Genomic DNA, 26,360 nt, shown 5'->3' with positions numbered 1-26,360 from the left:
GGGATGCAGCAAAAGCAGTTCTAAGAGGGAAGTTTATAGCTGTACAAGCCTACCACAAGAAACAAGAAAAATCTCAAGTAAACAATCTAACCTTACATCTAAAGGAACTAGAGAAAGAAGAACAAACAAAACCCAAAGTTAGCAGAAGGAAAGAAATCATAAAGATCAGAGCATAAATAAATGAAAGAGAAACAAACAAAACAATAGCAAAGATCAATAAAACTAAAAGCTGGTTCTTTGAGAAGATAAACAAAATTGATAAGCCATTAGCCAGACTCATCAAGAAAAAGAGGGAGAGGACTCACATCAATAAAATCAGAAATGAAAAAGGAGAAGTTACAACAGACACCGCAGAAATACAAAGCATCCTAAGAGACTACTACAAGCAACTCTATGCCCATAAAATGGACAACCTGGAAGAAATGGACAAATTCTTAGAAAGGTATAACCTTCCAAGACTGAACCAGGAAGAAACAGAAAATATGAACAGACCAATCACAAGTAATGAAATTGAAACTGTGATTAAAAACCTTCCAACAAACAAAAGTCCAGGACCAGATGGCTTCACAGGTGAATTCTATCAAACATTTGGAGAACAGCTAACACCGATCCTTCTCAAACTCTTCCAAAAAATTGCAGAGGAAGGAACACTCCCAAACTCATTCTATGAGGCCACCATCACCCTGATACCAAAACCAGACAAAGATACTACAAAAAAAGAAAACTACAGACCAATATCACTGATGAACAGAGATGCAAAAATCCTCAACAAAATACTAGCAAACAGAATCCAAAAACACATTAAAAGGATCATACACCACGATCAAGTGGGATTTATCCCAGGGATGCAAGGATTCTTCAATATACGCAAATCAATCAATGTGATACACCATATTAACATATTGAAGAATAAAAACCATATGATCATCTCAATAGATGCAGAAAAGGCTTTTGACAAAATTCAACACCCATTTATGATAAAAACTCTCCAGAAAGTGGGCATAGAGGGAACCTACCTCAACATAATAAAGGCCATATACGACAAACCCACGGCAAACATCATTCTCAACGATGAAAAGCTGAAAGCATTTCCTCTAAGATCAGGAACGAGACAAGGATGTCCACTCTCACCACTATTATTCAACATAGTTTTGGAAGTCCTAGTCACGGCAATCAGAGAAGAAAAAGAAATAAAAGGAATACAAATTGGAAAAGAAGAAGTAAGACTGTCACTGTTTGCAGATGACATGATACTATACATAGAGAATCCTAAAAATGCCACCAGAAAACTACTAGAGCTAATCAATGAATTTGGTAAAGTTGCAGGATACAAAATTAATGCACAGAAATCTCTTGCATTCCTATACACTAATGATGAAAAAGCTGAAAGAGAAATTATGGAAACACTCCCATTTACCATTGCAACAAAAAGAATAAAACCTACCTAGGGAGACAAAAGACCTGTATGCAGAAAACTATAAGACACTGATGAAAGAAATTAAAGATGATACCAACAGATGGAGAGATAGACCATGTTCTTGGATTGGAAGAATCAATATTGTGAAAATGACTATACTACCCAAAGCAATCTACAGAGTCAATGCAATCCCTATCAAATTACCAACAGCATTTTTTACGGAACTAGAACAAATCATTTTAAAATTTGTATGGAGACACAAAAGACCCCGAACAGCCGAAGCAGTCTTGAGGGAAAAAAAAACGGAGCTGGAGGAATCAGACTCCCTGACTTCAGACTATACTACAAAGCTACAGTAATCAAGACAATATGGCACTGGCACAAAAACAGAAACATAGATCAACGGAACAAGATAGAAAGCCCAGAGATAAACCCACACACCTATGTTCAACTAATCTATGACAAAGGAGGCAAACATATACAATGGAGAAAAGACAGTCTCTTCAATAAGTGGTGCTGAGAAAACTGGACAGCTACATGTAAAAGAATGAAATTAGAATACTCCCTAACACCATACACAAAAATAAACTCAAAATGGATTTGAGACCTAAATGTTAAGACTGGACACTATAAAACTCTTAGAGGAAAACATAGGAAGAACACTCTTTGACATAAATCACAGCAAGATCTTTTTTGATCCACCTCCTAGAGTAATGGAAATAAAAACAAAAATAAACAAATGGGACCTAATGAAACTTCAAAGCTTTTGCACAGCAAAGGAAACCATAAACAAGACGAAAAGACAACCCTCAGAATGGGAGAAAATATTTGCAAATGAATCAACGGACAAAGGATTAATCTCCAAAATATATAAACAGGTCATTCAGCTCAATATTAAAGAAACAAACAACCCAATCCAGAAACGGGCAGAGGACCAAATAGACATTTCTCCAAAGAAGACATACAGATGGCCAAGAAGCACATGAAAAGATGCTCAACGTCACTAATTATCAGAGAAATGCAAATCAAAACTATAATGAGGTATCACCTCACACCAGTTAGAATGGGCATCATCAGAAAATCTACAAGCAACAAATGCTGGAGAGGGTGTGGAGAAAAGGGAACCCTCTTGCACTGTTGGTGGGAATGAAAATTGATACAGCCACTATGGAGAACAATATGGAGATTCCTTAAAAAACTAAAAATAGATTTACCATATGATCCAGCTATCCCACTACTGGGCATATACCCAGAGAAAACCGTAATTCAAAAAGACACATGCACCCCAATGTTCACTGTAGCACTATTTACAATAGCCAGGTCATGGAAGCAACCTAAATGCTCATCGACAGACGAATGGATAAAGAAGTTGTGGTACATATATACAATGGAATATTACTCAGCCATAAAAAGGAACGAAATTGAGTCATTTGTTGAGACGTGGCTGGATCTAGAGACTGTCATACAGAGTGAAGTAAGTCAGAAAGAGAAAAACAAATATCGTATATTAATGCATGTATGTGGAACCTAGAAAAATGGTACAGATGAACCGGTTTGCTGGGCAAACGTTGAGACACAGACGTAGAGAACAAACGTATGGACACCAAGGAGGGAAAACTGCAGTGGGGTGGGGATGGTGGTGTGATGAATTGGGCGATTGGGATTGATGTGTACACACTGATGTGTATAAAATTGATGACTGATAAGAACCTGCAGTACAAACAAACAAACAAACAAAAAAAAACAATCTTAAACTTTCTTTGGGTTATTTGTATGGAAATACGTTAATATAAATGTTTCAGACATTACATGAAATTTCTAAAAATCTTATATGTTCTGGTATGTTATAAGTCATAATTCTAGTTATTACTTTAAAATGTATATCTCAGAAATTAAAAAAAAAAAAAAGACTTAGCACAGAAAGAAAATGAAAATCACCCAATCTCACCAGCAACCAGAAATAGCCCCTATGAACACTGTTGTATAAACAAGCACTTTTTCTATATATTTTTTAAGATAAAATTTGATCACACATGCTACTTTTAACTGGCTTCCATAGAATAAATGTGGACTTTTTCTTAGTATTTATTTATTTATTTGGCTGCATCGGGTCTAAGTTGTGGCACGTGGGATCTTCGTTGCGGCATACAGGACCATTTTTTTTAGGTGTGGCATGCAGGATCTTTTTAGTTTCAGCATGTGAACTCTTAGTTGCGGCATGTGGGATCTAGTTCCCTGAGCAGGGATCGAACCCGGGCCCCGAGCTTTGGGAGCACGGAGTCTTAGCCACTGGACCACCAGGGAAGTCCCAAAGTGGACATTTTTATGTCAATAAGTGTTTTGCAACATTTTTAAGGGTTACATAGTATTTCAATGGATATTGAGCCCAGAATTTGCCCAGAACTCTATTACTAGGCCTTAGAATGTTTCAAAAGATTTGCTATTATAAATGATGACATGACAACAATCAGAATTTTATTTAAACACTGACTTTCAAAGTACAATTCTGTAAAAGCAGATGATATTATATAAAACAAAAACAAAAAACCAAGCCTGATTTCAAAGTAATCCTTGGATATATGTTGACCTCAGAACCTTAACGAAGTTTATTATAACAACAGTCCAATTTCTGTTACATCACCAAGGGACACAAGAAGCAAAATCCTAGGTCAAACCATCTCGTTCATCCCACTTGGAAAAGAAATTCATTTTAGTCTCTGTCTCATCCTAGATACCTGTTTAGTGAAAGAGACTAAGCTCAAAGAAAAGAAAACAGTGGCAGAGCCTGGGGAAGAACTGAAAGTAATTCCGTGAGGTAAAACTGATCCAGGACTCTAAATGGACACTGCTGAGATCCATCTTCAATTGGAGGATGAGGAAATTAAAAGGTTTAGAAGAGGTTCTAGACTCCCAGACCTATAACTGACAGGGAACCAAGCACTTAGAGCAGCCATGTTCAAAAGTACACCTGCACATTCCATCAGAGAAATTCCTCCAGGTTAACAAATTTATTTGAAAAGGCCAACTATTTCCAGTTCTGCATCCCTTAAATGAATAATCAAACCTGCTAACACTAGGAAAAAGCACAAGAACAATAAAATGCCCCATTTTCAGGATCATCAACATGGAGCTTCTTCATGAAAATGAAATCCATTTCCCTCCAACCCAAAGACTGGTTACTAATGCAATTTCAATTATCCTTCCAGACTTCATAAGTCACAGCTGAGTTGGTATCGACCACCAAGAGCTCAAAAACTTCCCAAATACTGTATAATGAAATCTATCAACATTTGAAAACTATTATCTTCCAAATGATCAATGCATGATGCTACAAAATCATGCATGGGTAAAAGATCCATTCAAAGTACCATACAAACCAACAGATTTAAGTGCATGAGAAGTTCATGGAGGGATTTCCCTGGTGGCGCAGTGGTTAAGAATACGCCTGCCAATGCAAGGGACACTATCCGCCTGCCAATGTAGGGTTCAATCCCTGGCCCAGGAAGATCCCACATGCCACGGAGTAACTAAGCCTGTGCGCCACAACTACTGAGCCTGCGCTCTAGAGCCCGCGAGCCACAACTACTGAAGCCCACGTGCCTAAAGCCCAAGCTCGGCAACAAGAGAAACCACCGCGATGAGAAGCCCGTGCACTGCAATGAAGAGTAGCTCCCGCTCGACAAACTAGAGAAAGCCCGCGTGCAGCAACGAAGACCCAACACAACCAAATAAACAAATAAGTTCATGGACATGGTTTCAGGTTCCAAATTGAAACTAACCTTTAAGAAACTACCATTGTCAGAAAGTTAGGTTTAAAAGAAAGAAAGAAAGAAAAGAAACTACCATTGTCAAGTTTTCGTATAATAATAAAGAATATCCACAATTATCTGAGAAAGACATTAAAATACTCCTCTCCCTCCCAGTCTCCTTCCCAAATCTGATCTGAGACCAGATTTTCTTCAAACAAAACACTGTATAGCAGAATGAATGCAGAAGCAGATATGAGAATCCAGTTACATTCTTTTAAGCCAGAAATTAAAGAGATTTGCAAAAATATAAAACGCCACTCTTCACACTAATTTTTGTTCTGAAAAAGTTATTTTTCAATTATTTAAGTTAATCTATAGTGGGTTTGTCTTGTTTTTAATTAAGTGAATATTTTTAATTTTTTCATTTTAATATCTAATATAAATATCAACAGCTACAGCCCACATAAGAAAAGCTCTCTGAGATCCTCAATAATGTTTAATAATGTACAGGACTCTTGAGATTTAAAAAAAAAAAACAAAAAAACCCCTGAGAACCACTATTTTAAATCAACGGTTTTCGCTGTGTTTTCTGTGGAAATTTTGCCTCAATTTCTTGGAATGTAATTTTCAATCTATAGAATTAAAATATAATTGGGAAGTTTTCACTTCTGCAAGAGATTTTTTTGCATCCACTGCTCTAAGAGCTCACATAAATTTACACAAGCCTCTTTCACAATGTATCAGGTAAATCAGCTTATACACTCATTAATAAATTGACTCCTAAATGTTACCCACTCTTTTCTCATATCTATTTTCTAGTTAAATTGGAAGTTTTTCAGGAACAACGCCCATCTTTCATTTTACTTCTTCCCACATTCCTCCTACAGTATACAGCAGGCGTTAAATGTGTGCTGCCCCTGTACCAGTGACTTACGACCACTTTCAGAATGTATTATTTTTGTAGGAAAGCTAAAAAGTACATCTCAAGGATTTCTATACAGAAAAGAGCCCTCAATCATTCAAGAAGATTCTAATGGCTCTCTGAATAGTAGTACCACTAATTCTTATAACTATAAAAATATGGCATCCACCACAATGACCTTTCTTTCGAGGCCATCTGAGAAGGGGCTGAGTTAAAGGATTTCCATGATCCATTCCTACCCTCAGATTCTAAGAGTTGGATTCTTTTTCTTCTCAATCCCAGCATTAAATAATGCTGGATACTATGGTTGTTTAGGGACTGGAAGATGAGTCAGCAGGTGAAGCCATTTGTGAGAAGCAGTTTCATTACACTTCGAACAACAGACAAGCCAGCATAAGACAGCTGCCATTGTTCACATTGCTGAACATGCTGTCGGGTTTCACAGGCCTATAAAACCACCTATTTTTTGTCAGCAGGCTCCATTTTTCTTAGTTAAGGGCTAATAAGCATCAGACTTAGTTACCAGCTCCTAAAGCACAGGGAACAATCTCTTTTCTCAAAGCAAAAATAATTTAAGTGCCTAAAAGAGCATTCAAAAACCATTCTCGCAACTAGGAGAGTGCCTCTGATTGCAATAACCCAGTTCTCTTCATAGACTACTAATGTTATACATGTTCAGACACAGGAAGAAGTGCTTCCAATAAGAAAAACAAATAAGGGTTGGGTTTTTTTTTCTTTTTAATCACATAACATTGTTAACTAAAGCACAGTTCAGTGCTTATTTAAAGGAACTGAAAACAAGTGGATAAAATATGAATTACTAATCTTTTTTGAGAGAGTCGGAGAGGCCAAATAACCTGATACTCAATGGAATTACCTTCTCCTGTTCTGGTTCAACTCAGTTTCACTTCTCAGAACAAAAAGTGTTTCACCTTTAAGAATCCTTCTGTCATAAGAAGGATTCCCTCCAAATACATTTTTCTTTTTTTTTAATTATTTTTTTAATTGGACTATAGTTGCTTTACAATATTGTGTTAATTTATACTGTACAGCAAAGTGAATCAGCTATATATATATATATATATATATCCCCTCTTCTTTGGATTTCCTTCTCATTTAGGTCACCAGAGAGCACTGGGTAGAGTTCCCTGTGCTATACAGTAGGTTCTCATTAGTTATCTATTTTGTACATAGTATCAATAGTATATATATGTCAATCCCAATCTCCCAATTTATCCCACCACCACCCCTTCCCCCTTGGTATCCATACGTTTGTTCTCTACGTCTGTGGTCTGTCTCTATTTCTGCTTTGTAAATAAGATCGTCTATACCAATTTTTTCAGATTCCACATATATGTGTTAATATACAATTATTTGTTATTCTCTTTCTGACTTATTTCACTCTGTATAACAGTCTCTAGGTCCATCCATGTCTCTACAAATGACCCAATTTCATTCCTTTTTATGGCTGAGCAATATTCCATTGTATATATATACGACAACTTCTTTATCCATTCGTCTGTCGATGGGCATTTAGGTTGCTTCCATGACCTGGCTATTGTAAATAGTGCTGCAGTGAACATTGGGGTGCATGTGTCTTTTTGAATTATGGTTTTCTCTGGGTATATGCCCAGTAGTGGGATTGCTGGGTCATATATTAATTCTATTTTTAGCTTTTTAAGGAATTTCCATACTGTTCTCCAGAGTGGCTGTATCAATTTACATTCCCACCAACAATGCATGAGGGTTCCCCTTTCTCCACACCCTCTCCAGCATTTATTTTTTTGTAGATTTTTTTATGATGGCCATCCTGACCGGTATGAGATACCTCATTATAGTTTTGATTTGCATTTCTCTAATAATTAGTGATGTTGGGCAGCTTTTCATGTGTTTCTTGGCCATCCGTATGTCTTCTTTGGAGAAATGTCTACTAAGGTCTTCTGCCCATTTTTTGATCCGGTGGTTTGTTTTTTTAATATTGAGCTGCATGAGCTGCTTATATATGTTGGAGATTAAGCCTTTGTTCGTGATTTGTTTGCAAACATTTTCTCCCATTCTGAGGGCTGTCTTTTCGTCTTGTTTATAGTTTCCTTTGCTGTTCAAAAGCTTTTAAATTTCATTAGGTCCCATTTGTTTATTTTTGTTTTTATTTCCATTACTCTAGGAGGTGGGTCAAAAAAGACCTTGCTGTGATTTACACTTCACAGCAACACACTTCAAAGAGTGTTCTTCCTGTGTTTTCCTCCAAGAGTTTTATAGTGTCTGGCCTTACATTTAGGTCTTTAATCCATTTTGAGTTTATTTTTGTGTATGGTGTTAGGGAGTGTTTTAATTTCATTCTTTTACATGTAGCTGTCCAGTTTTCCCAGCACCACTTACTGAAGAGGCTGTCTTTTCTCCTTTGTATATTCTTGCCTCCTTTATCAAAATAAGGTGACCATATGTGTGTGGGTTTATCTCTGGGCTTTCTGTCCTGTTCCATTGATCTATATTTCTGTTTTTGTGCCAGTACCATACTGTCTTGATTACTGTAGCTTTGCAGTATACTCTGAAGTTGGGGAGCCTGATTCCTCCAGCTCCATTTTTTTTTTTCTCAAGATTGCTTTGGCTGTTCGGGGTCTTTTGTGTTTCCATACAAATTGTGCAATTTTTTGTTCTAGTTCTGTGAAAAATGTCATTGGAAGTTTGACAGGGATTACACTGAATCTGTAGATTGCTTTGGGTAGTATAGTCATTTTCACAATATTGATTCTTCCAATCCAAGAACATGGTCTATCTCTCCATCTGTTTGTATCATCTTTCATTTCTTTCATCAGTGTCTTACAGTTTTCTGCATACAGGTCTTTTGTCTCCTTAGGTAGGTTTATTCCTAGGTATTTTATTCTTTTTGTTGCAGTGGTAAATGGGAGTGTTTCCTTAATTTCTCTTTCAGATTTTTCATCATTAGTGTATAGGAATGCAAGAGATTTCTGTGCATTAATTTTGTATCCTGCTACTTTACCAAATTCATTGATTAGCTCTAGTAGTTTTCTGGTAGCATCTTTAGAATTCTCTATGTATAGTATCATGTCATCTGCAAACAGTGACAGCTTTACTCCTTCTTTTCTGATTTGGATTCCTTTTATTTCTTTTTCTTCTCTGATTGCTGTGGCTAAAACTTCCAAAACTATGTTGAATTAATAGTGGTGAGAGTGGGCAACCTTGTCTTATTCCTGATCTTAGAGGAAATGGTTTCAGTTTTTCACCACTGAGAACAGCGTTGTCTGTGGTTTGTCATATATGGCCTTTATTATGTTGAGGTAGGTTCCCTCTATGCCCACTCTCTGGAGAGCTTTTATCCAAATATATTTTTCAAAGTTGTGATTTCCAATAAAGTACTGGGCTGAGAAACAACTCCTAATTGCTTTCTCGTTTCATATCCCATGGCTCATCTGGGCATTACACCTTAATAATTTCCCTTTTCATTTCAAAGGCAGTCAAATTAACCTAATATTTCAAATTCCCAGCTGAACTAACAAGGAGATATAGATATATACAATACATATATATCTATGACAAAAGATGCCCTGTTAGCCAGGAGGTACTTTCACTATTAAGTGTTCCTTTATTTGAGTACCAAGACAATATGCCTTCTAAACTATAAACTTACAAGCTATCCACCGTGAATCTCCTACAAACCATGCATCAACTGTAAACAAAGGCTGAAACTTAAATCAGAACTACATGTGTTTTTTAAAATATATAAAGTCCGAGTTATCTTTAAATACAGGTTGGTAAAAACCAGGGAAATTAACCTAGCTCCAAGTCTCTTAAACAAAAATATCTACACATAATTCATAAATCTGGAAAACTGCAGATAAAAAAGTAAATGAACTGAAAGTCATCCTTAGGAAAAGTATATACAACCTATCTTAAGAGTCCCAAGTAAAAATTATAACCCACGTATCAATCTTGGATTTGAATTATTTACTAAAAATATATAATCTGATCCTCCTGCCTAACAACATTCCAGAAGGGTCCTTCTAAAACACAAATTGGCCACATCATTCCCCAGCCTACAGCTTTGATGGCTCCTCACTGTCATCTGGCTGAAATCCGTGCTCCTTAGCATGGCTTATACGGCCCTTTTCTGTGGCCTCTGATAATCCACTTCTCCCCTCCAAACTGTTGTTCCAGCAATGATGAACAAGTCATTTTCACTGTCCTAAGTCTCTGTATGTGCTGATTCATGGCTGAAATACTCTTTGTCCTACCATTATCTTTCACGTGGCTCAATCATCCTTCCAGATTGTTTAGAAGTACCCCCTTCTCCAGGAAGCCTCTTCCCTCATTCCTCCCAATTCTCTCCCACCCACACCCTTAAGTGAAGTGACCCCCCTCAGAGCTCTCACGGGTCCTATGCTTTCTGATTCCTGTTTACTTACCCTCTTACATATCTGTCTCCTGCATTAGGACTGTAAACTTCTTGAGGGCAAAGACTATGACTTATTTCTAATTTCTCCGTGCTTAGCCCAGGACACATTGTCAGTGCTCAATAAATATCTACTGAATGACTAAGCTGGGATACATAAACAAGAAAACAGATTTTTTTTTTTTTGGCTGTGCTATGTGGCATGCGGGGTCTTAGTTCCCTGACCAGGGATCGAACCCATGCCCCTTGCAGTGGAAGCACGGAGTCTTAACCACTGGACTCACTGCCAGGGACGTCCCCAAAACAGATTTCTATTTAGAACCTATGGAGAAAGTATCCCATCTCTGCTTTGTTCTACATTCCATGTGAAACAGCTTGCCAAATCACCAGTTCCCAGCTGGTACAAATACTGGACTAACAAAGCAGTTCCCAACTTGTAAACCAAACTCCTTAGGTACAAAAATTCATCATCCACAAGATACTTTCACTATTTCAAAAAGCTTAAGAAATTATACATCAGTCCACAATAACGAGACAAAAACTCGCTAAAACATCAGTTCCTTTTCTCCTTCTTGAAATTTATCAATTAAGGGTGGTAACACTGAGTTCATTATGCTATGCTTAATTCCTGATTAATATATAAAATCCTTTATTAAAAATGTGAATTCAAATGAATGATTTCATATAACTGAGCCCAGAACCCCAATAACAACAGCTTTCAAGTAGCCAAGGTAGATAATATGTGATTTAAGTATATTTAAAGGTTTTTATTATAAAATATGCCATTATTATAGAGAATAAGCAAAAGTATAGATTTAAATATAACTACCCAAACCAAAGTCCATCAAGGACTAATTTCAGGCTTGCAAAGAAAGAGAAAGAAATTTCTCTTCGGTCCCCAATCTTCCTTAAATGTAGCAACAATTACTTAAGCAGAATTTGGAGTTTAAATCAAAAGGCTAGGACTTCACTGGTGGCACAGTGGTTAAGAATCCGCCTGTCAATGCAGGGGACACGGGTTCAAGCCCTGGTCTGGGAAGACTCCATATGCGCGGAGCACCTAAGCCCGTGCGCCACAACTACTGAGCCTGCGCTCTAGAGCCCGTGAGCTACAACTACTGAGCCCGCGTACCACAACTACTGAAGCCTGTGCACCTAGAGCCCGTGCTCCGCAACAAGAGAAGCCACCACAATGAGAAGCCCATGCACCGCAACAAAGAGTAGCCCCTGCTCAACGCAACCAGAGAAAGCCCACGCACAACAACAAAGACCCAACGTAGCCAAAAATAAATAATTTTTTTTTAAAAATCAAAAGGCTACCTGTCAAGTATTAAATGTCACTTTCTCCAGCTACATAAAGCTCAGTGGGAACCTAACCAGGAAAGCATAAAAATATTGTGCTTTCTTGGTTCTCTTTCCTCTCAGCCGCTTCCTCTTTTCTACAGTTTCATCATCTTCATCAAATCACTGGACACTGCATGGACTTAGAACCTTTGCTTTTCTCTTCACATTCTCCATTATGCTTATATTTTCACACATTTGTTTTCCCAGCCCTTTCTGCTCATGTGACCTTCATCTCCCTATTTCCAAACATGTCCAGTTATCTCCATTTGTTAAATGAGTAAGACGTTCCATTCATTTCAAATCCAACAAGTCCTAAACTGAATTTATCTGCCCACTATCTCAAAACGTGATATAAAATTAAACCCTACATCTTTCTTACTCCATCAATGACAGCATAATTTTCCAGTCTCAAAGGCTTGGAGTCAGTTTTAACTTTTTACTTTCTTTTATCAAGGATGGTCAAATCTTTCTTTCTTTTATAGCTTTCATGTTATGACCATCCTTTCCTTTTCACTTCCCTCTAGCCTCAATGTGCAGCAGTAAAACCTTGGAAAACATTTAATGGAACTAGCATATAGTCTCCATATCTCCTGTCTCTCTCAACCCATTCAGCACAATCTTCATCTTCCGGTAATGACCAAACATGTTAGCAGGTCTTAAGTCTTCAATAAACTTCCACCTACTACAAGATAAAAGTACAGATTATTTAGCTAAATACGCAAAAGTCTCCAAAACTATCACATGTACTGCACATTCTATGTTTTCCATTTCAGCCAAGCAGGTCTTCTGACTGCCCCAAACATACTATGTACCATTTCCTAACTGCTATAAATGTATCCTCCCTCAACTGTAATTGTCCTGGGACTTCCCTGGTGGTCCAGTGGCTAAGACTCTGCGCTCCCAAAGCAGGGGGCCTGGGTTCAATCCCTCGTCAGGGAACTGGATCCCACATGCCACAACTAAGAGTTTGCACGCTTCAACTGAAGATCCTGTATGCTGCAACTGAAGACCCCGCACGCCACAAGTAGAAGATCCCACATACGGCAACTAAGACCCAGTGCAGCTAGCTAGCTAAATAAATAAATAAATAAATAAACTGCAAATGCCCTTCCCCTTACATCTACCCAAATCTTACTTCCTATTCCTCTAGTTCTCACTGATCTTTCAGGCCTCTGATCTCCTACCTCCATTCAGAGAGCACCTTAAATTTTTAACTGTTTGACTAGAGTACATAAGAGGCAGAGAGCACATTTCAGGTTTCTTTTGTATCTCCTTCAACAGCTAGCACGTACTATTATTTAATAAAACTTGCTCCTTTGTTCATTTAATAAACAATGATTGTGTGTCTACTAAGCCTCAGGCACTGTTAGCTTAACCTGTGGTATCAAAACAATGACCAATATTTCCCTTCCCTGTTCTACTTCTTATTCTTTTCTCAAGATTCTACTAGTTCTTTCCTTCTCCCTTGAGCATCCTAACCTTACCATTACCAGTTGTCCTCTTCCATTCAGTTGAATAGCAACTAAGCTATTTTCACAAATGTTTCTGGAATACAAAAGAAACATGACTTGCCTCTCCAAATATTCTGAGAAAAATTAGAAAGAGTGACCAGCAGTATGTGTGTGAAGGCTATTTTGCCATCTGACAGTTGGAGGCTTCTCACAACTGTCCTTACCACTGCCACTCATTTTCACACACAGTACTCCTATGAATAGACCAAAGCCTTAATTTCACTAAATGTATGCAGACTTACTTTTTGTACCTAGACTCCGTGATAAATATATGGTTAATTGAAGAAAGGGGGTTGTGATTTTTAAAGTGCATATGAACTGTAACTTTTAATGACTAAATTTCTATTTCAGTTAAGCTCCTTCAGGTAAAACAATTCATCAGACCTGGCGTTCAAAATTTAACAACAATAAAAAACAATGTAGGTGGTTTATCCATGGGTTCCACAGGGTTAACTAGAGTACGTCTCCGACCTCAAATCTCATCAAAAGAATTTACTCTTAAAAACTCAAAGAATGTGAAATACGTACATCTTCTGACTAAATCAAACTGTTAGATATGAAGTAAAGACACTGGACCTGCAGTTCCCAATACAACCTAAACATAAAAAGCCCTTCAAATTCAAGTCTCTGGGAGCAAAACAAAGCAAAAACAAAAACAATACAAAAACCTCTACACATTTCCTTCTTTTATCTACTCTGCTAACAGAAGAAGGAATACTTTTTAAATCTGACCAAGTTTTAATACAAATTAAAAACGTTGACTCTTGGGGAATTCAGATGCTGGCCAAGCTCAAAAATAAAAAATTAAGTAATTACACATGATACGCTGTGATAACCTAAAACCATACTGAAAATTGGTAAAAATAATAAAAATGAAAAAGTAGAACAACAAAAAAACTATGTTTTAATTCTCAAATTGTTTCACAGTAACAAAAGCTTCTTGTACTGTGTCACAAGGTCAAATAAGTCATTTCCCTGGACAGAAACCACTAATGCTGTTGCCTTATAAACGCCATCATAAAGTTTAGAAAGCATTTTCTCTTTCGTTATCTCAATCATTATCATAACCCTTGGAAAAGGAGAGAGGTACTATTTTCCTCATTTTACAGATGAGAAAACTAGAACTCAAGGAATTAGGGGATTCACCAGGACCACATGGCTACCTTCATGTAAGAAAAGGGATATAAGAAATGTACAGGTATCTACTCATTTGTATAAAAGAAATACAGGAAAGATAAACCAGAAATTAAGAGATTGGTTACCTCCAGGTACAGGTGGGAAAGAAGGGGGAAAGAGAAACTGGGTAGCAGAGATAGGAGTAACACTTCTCTAAGTATATCTTTTTTTTTTTTTTTAATATAACTCAGACTCTTAGAACCAGAGTAATGTTTCACATATCCAAAATAAACAATCAAAACTAAAAGTAGAGGAATAGGGTTAGCAATTCTCAAACTTTTTATGTGTATACTATAATTAGCTGAGTAGATTGTAGATAATGAGAGCCAGGTTTCTCATTATTGGAGATATTTAATAAATAAGGAAAAGGGGAATGTTAAAACAAACTGGGTGGCATTGCAGTGGAACTCGAGCTATTAGTATAAACTCGTGGTTTTTAACGTATATACAAATACAGAAATACAGATAATGTGTATACAAGTGGGTTAGTGTATATATATATACATATATATATATATATTTCCTAATTTTGTCTGCCGATAGGGCCTAGAAGCAATGACATTCCAGTAACATTGAACACACCTCGGCCCAGAGCTTGGTCACTAATACCATTTTCCAATAAAAAGAGTCAGGATTTCTTGGAGAAGTGTTTGATCACAGCATTGAGGCAGGAAAAATACAATATGAACCTGAAACATCTTGTGTTGTCAGAAAGTAAAGAAATGCTTTAAAAAAGAAAGGGGGGGGTGTGGGCAAAATTCCCTGGCAGTCCAGTGGTTAGGACTCCACACTTTCACTGCTAGGGGCCTGGGTTCAATCCCTGGTAGGGGAACTAAGATCCTGCAAGCCGCATAGCACGGCAAAAAACAAACAGGTTGGTGGCTGGGTAGAAAAACACAGGAGCCAATCTGAAGGAACTCCTAATGGCCAAAGTTGGAATAATCTGAGCAACAAAACAAATAATGATAATACATATCCGTGACTCCGTGATGATATAAATATATAATAAAATAAATCAATAAATGGAGGAGAGCTCTTCCTCACAGCAGAATTACAGTTAATAAATGTAGAAGAGAGAAATAGCCCCAATTATGCAACCACAAACTTAATAAACGTTGCATGTTAAGATCCACCAGTTGCTGAAATTAGTGGGCCAAAGTGTGAGGAGAAACAGTATTTGCAAAGTCTTCCACAAGATACTTATCAACTACAAAGAGAAAGATAGTAACGCCACAGTAGAATGACCCACCATGCAGACGCCAATCTAACCAAGTAATCAAAGTAACCATTACATACGGACATCAGGAATTTCTTAATATGATACACTATCGAACTTCTTGATATGATACACTACTAAAGGATGCATTCTGCTATTCTTACCAAAATTCATAACCTCATTCTGATCATGAGAAAACATCAAATAAACCCAAACTGAGGGACATACTACAAAATAACTGACTGGTAATCTTCAAAGGCATCAAGGTCATGAAAGATAAGGAAAGACAGAGGAACAATCACAGACTGGAAAAGACTAAGGAAAAATAATAACTAAAAGGATAGTGGAAAAATTGGTAAAAATTCTAATAAGGTCTGTAGTTTAGCTGAAAATACTGTATCAATGGTAATTTCCTGTTCTTGATGATTATACTGGTTATGGAAGATGCTAACAGTAGGGGAAGGAGGTGAGAGATACAAGGGAACTCCTCCCACTATTTTGGCAGGTTTTCTGCAAGTCTAAAATTAGTTCAAATCAAGTTTTTTTTTTTGGGAGCTGACAATACCTTGCTCCTACTTAGTTGACATGCTAATGTCAAAGACTTCTATAATAACTACAAGGTCAAATACAAAATACAAATTGTTGGACCAAAGGATATAAAATGTTTTGCTGCCTCACAAAGCATTTTAGTAACATATCTAGAAATAGCATAAAGATGCCTAATTTTCTAAGCTATATAATGGTTACTAGGTAGGATGACCCTATAATTTACCATCCAAACCAGGACCATTACAGGAGAAAGGGGATCTTCGGTTACCCTACTAGTAGGTCAAAGTGGTTCATGTTATTAAAGATCTCAAATCAGTTTGAGCTGGCATAAACTTGATGCTTAGGCAAGTCATCCTCATTTCCCTTAGCCTCTGAACAAACGCCCCTGAGGGAGAGGGCCATAAAGTTGGACAGGGGGATCCCCAAAGTAGACTTATGTAATGCGAAAGTAAGCTAATGCATACTTACATGCTTCGATTTTTTAATTATGATTTTTTAAAGGTCAAGAATGAAATCACTGACTTTCCAGAGCAGCATTCAGCTTTCACTGCCTTGCCTAAAATGTACCACATTCAAGTACACTCACCCAGTCACTGCATAAAAGGTAATAAGCTAAGGTTAAGTACTCTGCTGTATGCTTTTGAAACAGCAGTTACCTCAGGAAGTTGGACTGGTTCCAAATTCTATTATTTCTGAAAAAGATCAACAATATTGAAAGTATCAGCTGAATATGACATATTAGCCTCAAAGACTCAACAATATTAACCAGGTATTGATGTCCTTAAAATTCTACATTTAGGTTAATTAAGACCCTCTTCCTTTGCATATATAGTAAGAACTAAGCTAAAGAGATGCATAGTAATTTATAAAACTTAAAAAGTAGACAGACATAATCTTTAAAAATCAGCAACCCCATTCCCACACTGTAATATTTCAAGTCACTGAAGAAGTTTCTTGTGTGTGGCAAATCTTCATCCAAAGCAAATAAACCCTGTTTTTATCAGACCTGAAAGGTTATACAGAGCCTCTTCTTTAATGTGGTCTTTTCCTAAATAGTAAAAAGAATCCTGTTAGAGATTTAGCAGTATTTCTCTACTTTGTTTCTTTATAATAATATAAAGAAACATTAGCGTAGACTGAGGGTATAACCTAATAAATAAAAAAATCAAATTTAACTTGAAAATTACATAAATGCTTTATGCAGAACTAACATTCTATGTGAAATACAATAACCCAAGAATTTGTAACTTACAATTTCAATTCTTCACAGGACAGCAAAGTAGTCAAATGCCCATACCTTACTTCTTACAAAATTATCACTGCCTAATAGGAATTATCTTAATAATAGAAGCAGGCAAAATCTCTTTTGAATAGTTCTAGGCATTATACAAAAGGAAGAAATGGTCAAAGTTTATTTATTCAATAAGTCATAAAAAATTAGCACACCTCACTAAATCTCAAACATTTAATGGATTATAAAACCTTACATAGTTCTGTGATGCCATTCCTACTCTCCTAATCTTTCCTGTTCCTTATTTCAACTTGCACACCTCAACCAAATAAATCTTCAAAACTACTGTTTTCATCACCAGCTTCCCAATTAAAAAAAAAAAAAAAAAAAACGAAACAAAAGAAATGCAATTGATTTTTGACAAAGTGCCAAGACAATTCAATGAGGAAAGAACAGTCTTTTCAACAAATAGTACTGAAACAACTGGATATCCAAATGCAAAATAAACTTGGACCCCCTACTTAACATCATACACAAAAATTAACTCAAAATGGATCAGAGACTTAAATGTACAAACTAAAATTATAAACTCTTAGAAGTAAACAAAGAAGTAAATATTCATGACCTTGAATTAGGCAAAGCCTTCTTAGACACAATATGAAAGCGCAAGTGACAAAAGAAAAACAGATAAATTGGACTTCATCAAAATTAAAAACTTTTGTGCTTCGGAGGGTGAAAAGTGAAAAGATGAACCACTGAATGGGAAAAAATATTTGCAAATGTTATATCTGAAAAGGGACTTGTATCCAGAATATATAAAGAACTCTTACAACTCAATAATAAAAAGACAACCAAGCTAAAAACTGGGCAAAGGATTTGAGCAGACATTTCTCCAAAGATAAATGGCCAATAAGCCCACAAAAAGATGCACAACATCATTAGTCATCAAGGAAAAGCAAATCAAAACCACAATGAGATACTACTTCACACCCACTAGAACGGCCTATAATCGAAAAGACGTATACAATGCCAAGTGTTGGAACCTTCATCTTTTGCTGGTAGGAATGTAAAATGGTAGTCACTTTGGAAAACAGTTTGGCAGTTAATCAAAATGTTAAACATGGAGTTACCTCATAAAACCCAGCAACTGTACTCTTAGGTATATACTCAAGAGAAATGAAAACATACATCCACACAATTATAATTATTCATAATAGTAAATAAGTTTAAACCACCCAAACGCCCATCAACAGATGAATGAAGAAAATGTAATACTTGGAATATTCTCCAACAATTTAAAAAAAAGGTTCTAAAACACGCTACAACATAGATGAACCACAAAAAAATTATGCAAAGTGAGAGAAACCACTCACAAAAGACCACATATTGTATTATTCCTATACGAAATGTCCAGAATAGGCAAATCTCTATAGGCTGAAAGTAGATTAGTACTTGCCTAGGGCAGAGAGAACTGGGGGGGGGGGGGGACCTGGTGAGTCTAATGGGTTTCTTTTGGGAGTGATGAAAATATTCCAAAATTTATTAGGGTGATGGTTGCAGAATTCTGTGAATATACTCAAAACCACTGAACTGTACACTGTAAATGGGTGGCTTGTATGGTATGCAAATTATATCTCAATAAAGCTGTCCAAAAAAAAGAGCAATGGTTTTGCACAAGTGAGGTCTAAGCTCTTCTCTTATTCATTCAAAGTCCTCTAGAATCTGGATCCATTATCTCAAGCATTCAACCTCAAGACTCCTCCACTCCAAGCATACTGCTCAGGACCCTTACAATCCAGCATACACCGTGCTTATTTCAGGCCCAAATCTTTGTTCATGCTGATCACCCATTCACCACAATCCATTCCTCTCTGCCGAACCAAACCCTGACTACAGGGTTAAACTCTTAAGCCTGACTACAGGCTTAAACTCTTCTTTTTAATTTTTTAAAAATTCATCTTTCAGTTCAAATTGTTTCTTATATGCTATTTTCTAGGGCCTAGAAAGAGTCAGGAGTCACTCACCCTTTCTTTCTTACATTCCTCCATTCTATCTTCAAGGTTCAGTCCTTTCCATTCTCAATGTAAAAATACTGTATTCTGGCTCAAAACTGGCTGTACTTATTTCTATTGCCACCTAGTTTCCCCCCTTGTTATTCCAAAATTCTGTTTGTTCCCATGTTTCAATCTTATTTCCCTAACTCCACATGAGACCGCATATGGTCTTTTCCTCCCTCCTCAATCACTCCATATAATACCAACGTTTGTTGAAACAAATTAAAGGAATCAAGGCAATATCACACATGTATACAATTCATAACTAGCAAATACCACCCTGGTCACGTCTTTTTTAAGTATGATTGAATATATGGATGAAGATGGATTCAAAGGAATAATTTTTTAAATGTACATAACTGTAGGGGGGAAAATCTGTGAAGTTAGATCAAGTTTTAATGTCGTAAATAATGCAAAACATTATAGGCACAAGTCAAAAATGTTTGACTTCTTGATAAAGGTTTCAGCCCTTCTCTTTCTAATGTGTAGTGATAACTTCTGAGCTACAAGCCAAAGGTGAAAGAAGACCTTTCCAAAGAAACAAAAATAGTTCATTCCAAATTGATGAAGAATAAAACTATTCAAAAAGTAGTTTCTGCTGGCAGATAGTTAAGTAACAAAATAAGCAAGATACAAAACTATATGTAATTTAACCTTAAGTTATGTTACAAAAAAGGGCAGATTTTAAGTCCATTAAAATTAAAGTCCATAGAAAAAAGGACAAGAAATAAACCAAAATGTTAAACAGTGGTTATCTCTATGTACTAAGATTATGACTGACTTTTTACTTTTCCATATTTTAAAAATTTTCTGAATTGATGATGTGTTACTCATAATTATAAAACAAAAATTTTAATAGTAACATTTGACTATAAATGTTTTTTCTCCTTGGCCTTTATACAAATTCTAATCCTCAGTATCTATACTTCAAATGTAACCCAGCCATTTTAGATGGCTATGTAAACTGGGTCAATGCTTATGCCATCTCAAAGGAAATTATGGAACTATTTTCAATTCAATTACACATCAGTGCAAACAATTTAGGGCAGCTTTGAGTGCGAAAAGTGTGTTGTGATGCCATCTCTATTACCCCAAAACTTATCTTAAACTGATTCCTAGACTCTAACTTAATCAACGTTTCATTCAACAAATATTTATAGACTTCCTACTACCTGCCAAGCACTGTTACGGGTGCTAGCAATTCAATAGTGAACAAAAGCAACAAAAATCTCTGCCTTTATGGAGTTTACATTCTCTACAAATAAAATTTAATGTCTCAGAAGAGTCAGGAAACACACACACAGGGCTCAAAAAAGTACAAAACAACTACTAGTTAATAAAGATCATAAAAACTGACAAATTTCAAATGTACTTTAAATAGTTCAAACTATCTCAAATTTCAGTTAAGAGTATAGGAGACTGAAAAACTTCTGATTGGCAGCAAGCCAAAGAACTAGGAACCAATTGAGAATTCAGAAGTATCTTGGGATCCTGCAATATTTCATCCATGTAAATCTCACCTGCAGTTTACACATTACTTGAAGTCAGGCGCCTACCTAATAATCAGGAAATACTTCATTTCGTATTATATTAGCTCGAAGTATTATTCCTAAAGTAAAAATAGATTGTTTCTCATCACAGGAGTTTACTTCAGAACTTACTTTCCCTCATACGTCATAATGAACTACCTGGATCATCACCCAGAGCAAGGCAGCATCTGACCATGGCGGCAACCTTATTTTACAGCCTCAAGCAATCCCACCACAGACAATACAGTCTTCACTACTAAAGTCACAGAAGTATTTCAGTCTGTTTGGCTAAATCTAACATTAATAAAACAAAAACCAGAGGTTTCTTCTCATATGAGCAAGCTGCCTTCCCTATGATCCACGTCAGAATGCCTCTAGTATCAGTAAGTCACCACAGAAACGTGTCACTGACCATCAGACAAACTAAGAGACCATTAATAGGTCTCTATAAATCCTTCCCGCCTACTTGCAAGAACAAAACAAACCTCAAACCATAATCTTCAGAATTAAAAGCCATTACAACTCAAGAGGATCACTTTGTAAACTATAAACTGGTCTTACCCCGTCATTTTAGAGAAGGGGAAACTGATGCCCAAAGTAGTTATGTGACTAGTCCAAGATAACACATTAAAAGCCAAACTTGAATCCAGATTTTTTTTTTTTACTCCAAATCAGGTGGACTTCTCAATACACCAAGTAAAATCTGTATTTTAAGGCCAGCAGGTACTGCTTCCCAGCCAAAGTTTAATATCAGAAGGGCAAGGGGGTATTATGGGATGAGTGTGAAGGAGACCAGGAAAGAACCAACCACAGAGATCAGATCTGATACATATCTTCTCATACTCTAATTCCTCATATTATGATGCAGAAGATATTTTGAATCTACAGCAATTGTGTTTTGATTACCATGTTCTCTGGTACCTCCTTCTAGCTTCTCTGCTCCTGAAAAAAACCTGAAACATGCCTGAAATCCATTTAGTACTAAAATTCTATGCAGCAGCAACAGCAAAGGAATTGTGAAAAGTCAGCCGGCAGAAGGTGAAAGCTCTGTAAACCTTGGGTAATTCTTACTCATCCTTCTAATTTAGCTCAGATTTCTTCTAGGAAGCCCTAATTCCTCCTTCCCCCAGGCTAGGCTCTTATAGCAGAGTTATTGTACTTGCCTCATGGTATTCTGTCCGTTTACCTGTCTGGACCAAGTTCTTTGAGGGCAAAGATTTCAACCCCAGACCTAGCACTGAGTATGGCACACAGTAGGTGCTGGATAAATGAACAATTTTAAAACCTGCCACTTAGATTAAAGCTCCAATACAAATAGCAACCCTATTATGATTTAAAACACGGGTTTCAAACATTTTTTAGCAGACGTTTTGTAAAAATCTTATCAGAAACCCCAATGTGGAAAAGCACCATATCAGTCCTTAGGTAATTTAAATTCTCAGTTTGACAGAAAATACCCATAAGCCTAGGACAGGGAGTAGCAGCAGTATGTGACTGATGTGAGCTGATGTGACTCAGGCATCTAACTTTCTTCCTTCTTTATCTCCATCTTGCATTGGTCTCCCTCTCTCCCGTGCTAGAAGAGGATGATGAGGATCTGCTCTCTCGAAGCACAGATCCATCTTTGTTGATGATGGGGCTTAGGAGTAAACAGACTGCTGGCCACTGCGTAAGCTACAGAGTTCTAGTTGCTAGTTATAAAGGTATTTTGCTGGAGGCCTTGCTAACATCTGAACAAGCAGAAACATGCACTGAATCAAATGTGGCAGGTCTATTCCTATGCTTTAAGGCTCAATGAGGTAAAGATAACCTACTTGTCTAGCAGTGTGTGGCTATGAGCTAATTAAAACAAGGTGCAGCATCACTGAATTCTAGATTACTCCACAGAGCTCCTTTACTTTATACAGATTCCCCTAGCTATCAAACATGGGAGGGTATCCTTCCTTCCACTTCCACATGCAGACTTGGTAAGAAGTAGCACAGCATACTACAAAGGACATTCATAAGCTTTGGAACCACGGTCTGAACTGCAGTCCACTACTTACTAGAGAGACAACTGTGGGAACGTTACTTAACTTCTCTGAACTTTAGTTTCCTCATCTGTAAAATACAGACAGTATTTTACAGATGAGGAATATATACAGATTCACTACAGTCCTTGTGAGAATTAAATAAAACCATGTATGTATGGCTCCTAGAATAGTAGGCACTCAATAAATGAACACTATTGTTATTATTCAGATTTAGCTTTGGTAGAGGCAAAAAAGAAGAAAGCAAACATTATTAGCTTCAGCCTACAAAACTGAAAATCAACACAGAACACAAAAAAAGGAAAACCGTAATACCAAAAAAAAAAAAAAAGGGAATATTTGCTTTTAATGTATGTCCTATCTAAGACAAAATAGCTGAGGACACAAGTCATTTTTGGGTCACCACAGGCCAAATTTAGTTCCTTTAAAGAACCCACTGCTCTGATTTCTTAACCAAACCAACTCCCCCCAAACAGTAACTAGACTCCCCAGAAGTGTCAGCAGCCCTGAGAGAAATTACACCCTGAAGTCTTTCCATATAAATAGAACACCATGTATTCATAACAGACTGCAAAATTGTTCTGTTTAAGTCAGAACTACTTGGGGACCTGAATTCAAACTCATTTATCTTTAATTATCTCAAGGGTGAGCAATTTCCATCTAAAGAACTAGGCTTTTAATGGGGACCCAAGAACTCCCTGAAAATGTAAGCAAGATTTTCTATGCATGTACAATTTTCTGTGGAGAGGATCTACAAGCTTTCATCAAAATGTCAAAGTTGTTTGTTACCCAGAAAAGGTTAAGAATCACTATTGAGATTCTCAGTAGAGCCTCTTGGAACCTCATACTGGGAAGCTGAGGTGAGCAAATCTCAAGGCAAGTATCCTAAGGTGCCAATTTCATAAACTATTCATATTGGATTATGTTATAAAACTCCAAGCATATTTCTCCCTTGCCATTAGCACTTTTTATATCAGGGTTTATCTTCTTCTTTCATCCCCACCATTCCTGCCCACCCTCTGCCATGCCCCATCCCTTGCCTCTCAGCAGTCAAAGGCGTCTTTCCATGAAATGGCCTTATGAGCCTGCCACGCCATGCCAATGCTTACTTAAGCAGGTTCCGTTTAAATTCAAATTCACTATCATTTCTGATTTGTCACTTGAACACTAAGTACAAATGAAGGACATCTTGTTACATGAATCTCTAATATTTTTACAAATTTAAAATACTATCTGAACTTATTAATTCAATTCAAACACAACTGCACCCGTATATTTTGAGGAACTGGAGAGTTAATCAAGCCATAGAAAGAGCAGCTCCAAATTTGCACTCCAGTCTCAATGCTTCAATGTGTATCAACTTATACGATAACCACTTTCATCAAACAAATACAAATTCCCACACTCAGTGTACAAAAGCAGAATTGCTCTATTTCAATCCATTTTTAACCAATTCCCCATTACCACTGATAACATTTCACCATTGGTATGTTGTAATGAAATCTGTAATCTACACTTCATTTACTATACAAGCTTTTAGATTTTAGCAATTTGTAACCTTTCAATGTATAAAGCAAAGAGAAGATAATAGAATTGTGAAATACATCAAGAAGAAAATTTAATCTTACTTCGAGGACATGAGGCAAAGTAAAAACTTAAAGCCACATAAAACCAAGTATCCTATATTACTACGTATAGGTATAAAAGTTATTTCCACTAGAAATTACATCTTAAATCCCCTTTAACAACTGTTGAAGTAGTAGTAACTACTTTTATGTTGCAACCAACTCACAGCTTTTATAAGTCCTTCCTTTGTGAAATGCGCTGAGAAAAAGTACACTTGAAACACTTAAGTCACAGCTCTTTGTGTCCAAATAACACCACCAAACTCACCAAGCACTGTCATATTCAACACTCAGGTCCTTACTTATCACTCTGTAGTCAAGAAAACATACTGTGGACCTCCTTTCATTTAATTTCCAAAACAGCTCCAAGACGCAGGTAAGGAATAATTTACTTGGTGGCGCAGTATAGAAACTTAGAGCCCTAACCAAATATGGGCAATCAAGACCAAAAAAAAAACAAAAAAAAAACAAACTGAAATTAAAAAGGAATTTAAACTCACAAAGCATTAAGTCAAGATATGTTTAAGAGATCCAGCACTGAATTCCACCTCGAAGTAGGCATATCAGCCAAACTTCTTCCCCCAGAGTAAAGCAACTAGGGATACTGATCAAAACTAACCAGGTTTTGGAGGAGCAACAAACACTCAGGTATCACTAACCATTCTCATTGGTGAACAATTCTTAATTGAACAGAATCTTGCAGTTCAACCTTATGAAATCAGTACACACATGACACTGGAATGGAATTTATCTTACTCTGCGCCACCACTGCTTGGATTGAAAAAATGTGGACTAATAATATTCAAAGAATAGAGAAAATGGCACTTGACAGAAACCAAAACGATGACCTGGAATGACTCTAGAAGGGAGATACCTTCCCCTTCTCAAAGCAATGGACACAGACAAGAATCAAACTACAGACTGTGAAATAATCTGTGGCCCTCACAGCAGTTAGCTTCTCACTTACTCAAATACCCTACTCTCTCTAAAAGTCAAACACACGATGACACAAATACAAAAACACAACACATCTAACATCCAATGATTATTTATTGATTTACACAAATACAATGGATTGGGGGGAGGGATGCATGATGAAATGTTATTCTAAGGTAGCTAATAATACCTTTCTAAGTCTCCGTGGAATTCATGAACTCAATGTTTTACCTTCACCGGCTGGTTTTTAACTAAAATACCTCGTCACCAAGTCTTTTTAATCAAAGCTGTCCAAAAATTCTACAATCAAGCAAATAACATGAAATTAGACACATTCAATACTAGACTTTCCTCCAGGGGCCCTGGTACCCTCTAGACATCAGGCCTATGAAGAGTAAATGAAAGCCCTTTAAAAATATTCAGCATAACACAAGCCTTCCAAGAAGTGAGACTTTTGGGGGTGATGGGTAATGTCTGTTAATTTCCTCTTCCTTTAAAAAGGTCAAACGCAGGGAAGCGTCCGGTTTAACATTTCCTCCCTAGATCGCGTTCCACCACAAACCACAACTCCCCCAATCGCTAAAAAACACTAGCCAGAGGGAGTGCTTTCTGCAAAATTTCACCGTAGATTTAAAATCCAACTTACCTCAGGAACGAGCT

At 36.8% G+C, this 26,360-nt stretch overlaps 1 protein-coding gene across 23 annotated transcripts in view; it reads right to left on the bottom strand.

Annotated features, from left to right (window-relative positions):
* The window catches only part of EIF4G3 (eukaryotic translation initiation factor 4 gamma 3), a 367,587-nt gene that overhangs the window by 340,368 nt on the left and 859 nt on the right, over nucleotides 1-26,360 (bottom strand). The window lies entirely within an intron of this gene.

This window comes from Balaenoptera physalus (genome assembly GCF_965194825.1).
Source record: "Balaenoptera physalus genome assembly, chromosome: 1".
In the NCBI taxonomy this organism is placed as follows: domain Eukaryota; kingdom Metazoa; phylum Chordata; class Mammalia; order Artiodactyla; family Balaenopteridae; genus Balaenoptera; species Balaenoptera physalus.
The sequence above is the reverse complement of the archived record's forward strand: the minus strand, read 5'-3'. Positions and strand labels throughout refer to the sequence as shown.